A 7,965-nucleotide genomic window follows, 5' to 3' on the forward strand; every position below is an offset into this window, starting at 1 on the left:
GCGCGGCGCCGCCCGGCTTCCGGAGGAGGAGGGGCTTCTTTAGAGGACCGTATCTCCCGCCATGCAATGCACCCTTGCCTCGGTCTTTTCCGGTTAAGACCAGCCGAGAACATACAAGACCCACAAGGCATTGCGGGGCTGGCGAAATTCCTCGTGGTTGCGGGGTTTTCCTAGCGTCTTGCGGCTTCGCGTTTTCTGATCCTTTTTTTCTTATCTTTGAAGTTCCTTTTCTCGTATATGCCTATTACGTCAGATAAAAACCATAAGCTGTTCACTGTAGTAGAAAAAGCATTGGATTTCCTCAGCTGTTCTCCCTACATGCGTAACCCTGAGCAAGTCGCGTAGCTTCTGAGCCTGGGATCTATTATTAGTAAAATCTTGTTTGCCCTCAAGTGATAAATGTTCCTTTCATCTCCTTGCTCTAAGAAATCTGGCTCTCCCCTACGCATACACCTTTCCCCTGCAGCCCTGTCAATTGATGACTGCTTTCTCCTCCACCCATATACAGCAGAACCTGGAAATGGGGTGGATAGCCTACTTATTTCTCATTAACACTTTAGGCAATTATTACATCACTAAAACCACCAGCTCATTTGATAAGTATGCTGTCACCCACAAGTCTTCCTTGTGGAGGTCAAGTGTAAGATCTCCAGGTTGCTGGACCTCATTCTGAGATTTAGCCCTTAATTCTCTGTCTCTCCCAACATTACTCCTGGAATAATTTTCGATGATTTCAATATCCATGTAGGTAATCTTTCCAAGGCTCTGGCCTCTCAGTTCCTCGAACTCTTCTCAGCACCCTGGCCGCTTTCTGTCTTTGCCAGATTTATCTGGCAGAATTCAAATGGCTATTATATCAATTCTCTGCCTACTCCGTACCTGCAGCTTAACAGCTAAATGCAATTATGACGCCTGGCATTAACCAAAATTCATGACAACTGAAGTAGACTCTTAGGCCTGCCCTCTCCATGCTACGATTTCCCCCAAATCTCACTCTCCATACAATTACATGTATATTCTTCCCTCCTTTAAACTTGCAACACCCCCTTCTTCCTCCTCACTCTCAATGATGTCCTTTGTTCTTAATTGATAGATGCTTCCAAAAAAGAACCTCTATCAACAGTTTACCAACCTGCCTATATCTTTGCCCATATAGTCTTCCTTGTCTTTCGTTAATCCGGGTGAATCAGGGTGTGCCTACCTAAGACCAGTCCTCTCACACATTCGATGGACTGTATTCCCTTTCTCACACACAAGGAGTTTGCTCCAGCATTTTCTCTACTCTCTCCTGCAGCATCATCAGTTCTTCCTATCAGTAATAAACATGATGTAATATCTTCCATCATTAAAAAAAAAAAATCCTTTGACCCCAATGCCTTTCTAGCTATCAGTCCATTTCTCTTCATAGCAAAACTTCTCCAAAAAGTTATCTATATCCACCTTACTGCTAGTGGTAACTTTCCAAAGCCACTTGAATCAATTAGCATTCTTTGGTTGCAAGCAGCAAAACTGACTCTGAAGGAGTTTTATCGGATGGTCCTGAATAGCATCAGTAAAGAACGGAAAGGCCAGATAATAAGGCTCAGGAAACAGCAGGCCCATGTGCCACTCCACTCAAGATTTATACCCCAGGCACTCCAATTTACTTTTTAAAAATAGCTTAATGTATCATTATAAGTGAACATCATCATAACTGTCACCCAGAACAAAAAGTAAAAGTTCTCCATCCATTCCAGAAACCTCTCTTTTCCCGAAAGATAACCACCATCCTCACTTTTATAATAATAACTTCAGGGACTTCCCTGGTGGCACAGTGGTTAAGAATCTGCCTGCCAATGAAGAGGACACGGGTTTGATCCCTGGTCCAGGAAGATCCCACATGCCGCAGAGCAATGAAGCCCGTGTGCCAAAACTACTGAGCCTGAGCTCTAGAGCCCGCAAGCCACAACTACTGAGCCCGCGTGCCACAACTACTGAAGCCCGTGCGCCTAGAGCTCATGCTCCACAACAAATGAAGCCACCGCAATGAGAAGCCCGCATGCTGCAATGAAGAGTAGCCCCTACTCACTGCAGCTAGAGAAAGCCCATGCACAGCAATGAAGACCCAACACAGCCAAAAATTAATAAATAAATTTATATTTAAAAGATAATAGTAACAACTTCCTTGCATTGTCTTGTAGTTTGACCACCCAAGTATGCTTCCCTAGACACTATAATTTAGTCTTGCTTTTTTTTTTTTGGTATTGCCTCTTTTTTTTTTTTTTAGTCTTTCCTGGGTTTGTTTGTTTGTTTTAAGTTTTTATTGGAGTATAGTTGATTTACAATGTTGTGTTAGTTTCAGGTATACAGCAAAGTGATTCAGTTATACACATATGTATAGCTACTTTTTTTTAAACTCTTTTCTCATTTAGGCCATTACAGAGTATTGAGTTGGGTTCCCTGTGCTGTACAACAGGTTCTTATTAGTTCTATTTTATATACAGTAGTGTCTATATGTCAGTCCCAATCCTAGGTACCATATCTTCTTTATCCATTCCTCTGTTGATGGACATTTAGGTTGCTTCCATTAGGTTGCTTCCATGTCCTGGCTACTGTAAATAGTGTTGCAATAAACATTGGAGTGCGTGTATCTTTTTGTTTGTTTTTAATAATATAATTTAATTACACATTTTTCTCATTCCCCCTCCCCTTTTTCTTACAATTACTCTGTTGAAGAACCAGGGCTATTTGACCTGAATAATATCCCCTGGTCTGGGTTTCACTGATTGCATCCTCATGGTACAGTTCAACATGTACCACTGTCCCTGTCCTCTGTACTTTGTTCAAATTGGCACCTGGATCCAGAGGATTGATTGGACTCATGTATGATCACTTTGGCAAGATTAGATGATGGTTGGTATATGCTTTTTCATCGGGAAATATGTAATATCTCTGTTTATGCCACTGACAAGCAATAATGCTAAGTGCTTAGATCCATTATTCACAGGTGATTGCAAAATGTTGAAATTCTCATTTGTCATTTGTTATGGGCTGAATGTTTGTGTCGTCCCCCCCCCCCCCCCCCCCAATATGTTGAAACCCTATTGCTCAATGTGATGATATTAGAAGGTTGGGTCTTTGGGAGGTAATTAGGATTAGATGCAGTCACAAGGGTGAAGCCCTCATGCATAGAGCTATAAGAGTCACAAGAGGGTTTGCTTCCTCTCTCTGCTCTTTTCACCATGTGATGATACAAAGAGAAGTCAACTCTCTGCAACCCAGAAGGGGGCCCTCACTAAAACCTGACTCTGCCAGCACCCTGATCTCAGACTTCCAGCCTCCAGAACTGTGAGAAATAAATGTTTGTTGTTTAAACCACTCAGTCTAAGGTAATTGGTTATAGCAGTCCTAACTGACTAAGATATCATGTCTTTTTCATTTGTCAGAAGGAATACTTTTATGAGAGAGGTTTTCCCTCATTTACTATTTGTTTACCTAGTGATGAAGACATAAAGAAGGATAAATTCTTTTTTAATTTGTTTTGCCACACCATGTGCAGCTTGCAGGATCCTAGTTCCTGGAACCTGCACCCCCCACAGTGGAAGTACAGAGTCCTAACCACTGGGCCGCCAGGGAATTCCCAAGAAGGATAAATTCTTGATTCTTTCATTTTATTTTTTTTAAACTGTACCTCCAGCCCTAATCTTTTCTTTTTTTATATATTTGTTTATTTATTTATTTATTTGGTTGCATCAGGTCTTAGTTGCAGCAGGTGGGCTCCTTAGTTGTGACTCGAGGGCTCCTTAGTTGTAGCATGCGAACCCTTAGTTGCAGCATGCAAACTCTTAGTTGTGGCACACATGTCGGATCTAGTTCCCGGACCAAGGAACGAACACGGGCCCCCTGCATTGGGAGTGTGGAGTCTTAACCACTGCACCACCAGGGAAGTCCCGAGTCTTTCATTTTATTTACCAGTTTTCAAGATAATAATTGGTTTGCTATCATCCCCTGAAAGTGACAATTAGGTTGTCTATATATATAGATAGATACAGATATATTTAGATTTTGATGGGGTTCATATTTGATGGGGTTCAATCTATTGCAATTATTATCCTTACTGAAGTTCAGATTGTCCCATCTTTAGTTAATTGGAACCTCTTCAAATCAGCTTCTTTTCTATCTGAAATAGCAAGAAGTTCAAGGCTCATTTTGTACATTTCCTGCCTTACACCTGGAATCAGCCATTTCTCCAAGAAGCACTGATTTCTTTTAGTGGGAAAAGGTATTACAATACCTTTTTCTGACAAATGAAAAAGAATTACAATCTGGACACTGGGGGTGCTCCTCAATACTGGTTTGGCCATTGTTTCTACAATTTATTTAACTAATACTTATTTAATGTTGTTCTGTGCCAGGCATTGCTCTAAGATTTTATAAATGTTTATGTATTCCTTATAACAAACCTACTATTATCCTTATTTTACAGATGAGGAAATTGAGGTACAGAGAAACTAAGTTATTTGTTTAAAGTAACATAACCGGAAAGTAGAAGAGCCAAGATTAGAATCCAGAGTCTGAGCCTTTACCCATCATGATATGCTTCCTCCCAGGTGACCTGTTTTTTAGTCATATGCCTACCCCCTGGGCCAGGGGAAAGCAAAAAGACCTTGACTAGCAGATGCACTGAGACCACCCCCCAAAAAAAACAGAAAAGTGCTGTTACCAGAAAAAGCAGGAATGAACCCTGGGAGAAAAAAAAAGTCCACTGTATCAGTTTTTTAAAAAAAACACTCTGATTCAAGATTATAAGCCCATTTTTATTATAGGCATTTCAAAGCTTAAACTTTGAAGAATTATATAAAATAATATATGATGCAGAACAAGACTCTTTTACAAAAGTTTGGGTCAATCAGAGTTTCATTACAATTAAGACCAAGTAGCCAAAAAAGAGATTAACTCCCAATAGATTAATCCCCAAAGCCACAGGAATAAACACATGAGCAAATATGAAATTTAATGTGACACAAACTGTGTATTAAGCAAAAGGAGATTTTTCTTATTAGTTATTCAACGTTTTGCCCTGAGAAACCTGAGGGCCATTGGCACGTGAATGATTTGGTCCATCCTCCTCTTCCAAAGCTATAATATCTGGAATTTCATCAGCCTCAGATGTCAAGTCTGTGATACTAAAATCAAGTACCTGTAAAAGAAGAATCTTGGATATTAAAACAAACACTAATGAAGTGAGTTGTCAAGTCCAGGTGAGCTCTTAGAAACATAAATTACTGCATGTGCATGAACCTTACTTTGTCCATAACTATGCTGTCTTCGATATGTTTATAGTCTTATTTCCACAATTCACTCATATTATAAAAGCACTAAGGAAACTTCTCTTTAAAAGGAAACCAACTAGTGGTAGAACGAATTAAATGAAAGCTTTTGAAAATACAAGTTATAAAGCATTTCTGGTTATTCACCTATTTATCTATTATTCTCTTAAAACCAATAATACTCCTCTTTTCCATAAGTTTGATTTCCAATCCTATAAACCCTTTGGGAAGTGTCTAGGAACTAAGGAAGCAAAAAGGTCTTTGAATAGTTGAAATAGCCATCACAAAGCCCTAGCTCTTCTCTGCATAGGAAAGGCTTTTAGGGATAAGAAGTTCTATTAACTGTTACTTTGCATACAATTTTGATAAGCCAAGTAATATTTCTTAACCAACAGAAGATTAGAAGCAGAAAATTAGTAAGGTATAACAAGTTACTAAAGGCTAAATCTTGATAGCAGAGGGAAAAATTAGCTGATTACCTGACAGAGGCAAAAAAACTAACAGTAACAACAACAAAAAAATATCCATCGAAAAATAGACAGAAGGGAAAATGAGGAATTATTGTCTAATGGGTTTATGCTTGGGATGATAATAAAGTTCTGGAAATGGATAGTGGTGATGGCTGCACAACACTATAAATGTACACTTAAGAATAGCTAAAATGGTACACTTGATGGTATGTATATTTTACCACAGTTTTAAAAAATAGTTAAAAAACAAAACAAAACAAAACACGAAGCGAGAATCTTGCTTTTTATTGGGCCCCTTACCTGGCTGTTTGTGGCCGTTATTGCACTTTTCCGTAAGAACTCAGGTGCTCAGAGGACTGTCTGGTCTGAGGTAAAAACTCCCACTATTTATTCCTGAGCTTTCTATTTGGGGAGATCAAACTACATTCTAGATCTTCATGAATGTTCACTTTTCAAAGATTATACCCAATCTGACATCCACAAAAGCCAACACTGCTTATATAAATTGATTCAGGGCATTAGCCAGGCAAGTCAACTATTGCAATTTTAGCCTTTTTAAGTTAAAAGATGTACCTTGCTTAGCTCTCTGTTCTGATCTATTTCTATTAAATGTATATTTTAACATCCATTATCACTCTGTTTTTAATAAATGTAAACTAGAACAGGAAGCTATAACACAAGAAGATATAGAGAGAGGGATTTTCTGGACCCCAAATAAGGAAGCAAGCAGCAGTTCTCTCCTATCAGTGGCTAGATTGCTAGAATGGAAAAAATAAGCACTTTGACATCAGTAGGACATTGGACTAAATCCCCACTCTCCTACTTACCTCTTTTCAACCTCAGTTTCCTCACCTGTCAAGTGAGGAAAATACCAAATTGATTGCATTGCAAGTGAGGAGTAAAGATAGTATACGCCTAGCTTGTAAAAGGTGCTCAATAAATAGCAGCTTTCATTCTCTTCAGTTTCTTAAATATCACCCTCTCACACACACAAACCTCCAAAGTCACCTATAGATCAGGTAACTACTGGCCTAAGGTAGAGTTCTTTGCGGAAGATTGGAGATTCCACACTTAGGATTTAGGAAAAAAGCCTCACCACCATCAAAAAAAGTAGCTCTAGTCCTTGAGATGATTTAGGAGAGCCATATGAATAATTCATCTTCCATATATCCAGAATGAATCAGAGTATATAATTTTCATTATTCAGGACCATCACCAAAACCTATTTAGGGGGCTGGGAAGGAAACAGGGGAGGGTGGAGCAGCTAAGAAGTAGCCAGTCTATCAAGTTTCCATGGCGAGTTTATTTTTTTTTTAATTTTATTTATTTATTTATGGCTGTGTTGGCTCTTCGTTTCTGTGCGAGGGCTTTTCACTAGTTGCGGCAAGTGGGGGCCACTCCTCATCGCGGTGCGCGGGCCTCTCACTATCGCGGCCTCTCTTGTTGCAGAGCACCGGCTCCAGATGCGCAGGCTCACGGGGCTAGTTGCTCTGCGGCATGTGGGATCTTCCCAGACCAGGGCTCGAACCACTGCGCCACCAGGGAAGCCCGCGAGTTTAATTTAAAATGTAGTGGTTGTGCCTGACCATCTTCATGGGGTTTTTAGAAATGTGGCACAAGAGAAATCACTTCACAGATTTATAAGATAAATTCCTTTTCCATTGACATAAACAATAGTTTGGACCATCAAAGAAAGAGTGGAAGGAGTCTCTTGCTGTCTCTTGCTGAATGCCCATCAGGCATTCTGAGGCCAAACTCAGAATCACATGCTTGCTGAAATAACCATAGTCCCTCCCTGCAAGGACATTCTTTACAAGAAAACCAAGTGACCATGCCAGGGTTCCAGGGAGTTGCATAATTTTTGCAGGTTGTTCATCATACAACCATAAGGGGGCACCACTCATTCATAAACTTCACTGATTCCTGTATTTATTATGACAATTTTCCAGAAGGTGGCACTACAAGTGTTGAGGATAAGGTGCCATTTTCTAATTTGCATAAAACTCCCAGAAGAAAACATAGGCAATACACACTCCTTGACATTAGTCTCAGTAATATATATATTTTTTGATCTGTCTCCTCAGGCAAGGACAACAAAAGCAAAAATAAACAAATGGGACCAAATCAAACTAAAAAGCTTCTGCACAGTGAAGGAAACCTTCAAAATAATGAAAAGGCAACCTGCT

Source organism: Lipotes vexillifer, unplaced genomic scaffold, assembly GCF_000442215.2.
Source record: "Lipotes vexillifer unplaced genomic scaffold, Lipotes_vexillifer_v1.1 scaffold912, whole genome shotgun sequence".
NCBI classification, from domain to species: domain Eukaryota; kingdom Metazoa; phylum Chordata; class Mammalia; order Artiodactyla; family Lipotidae; genus Lipotes; species Lipotes vexillifer.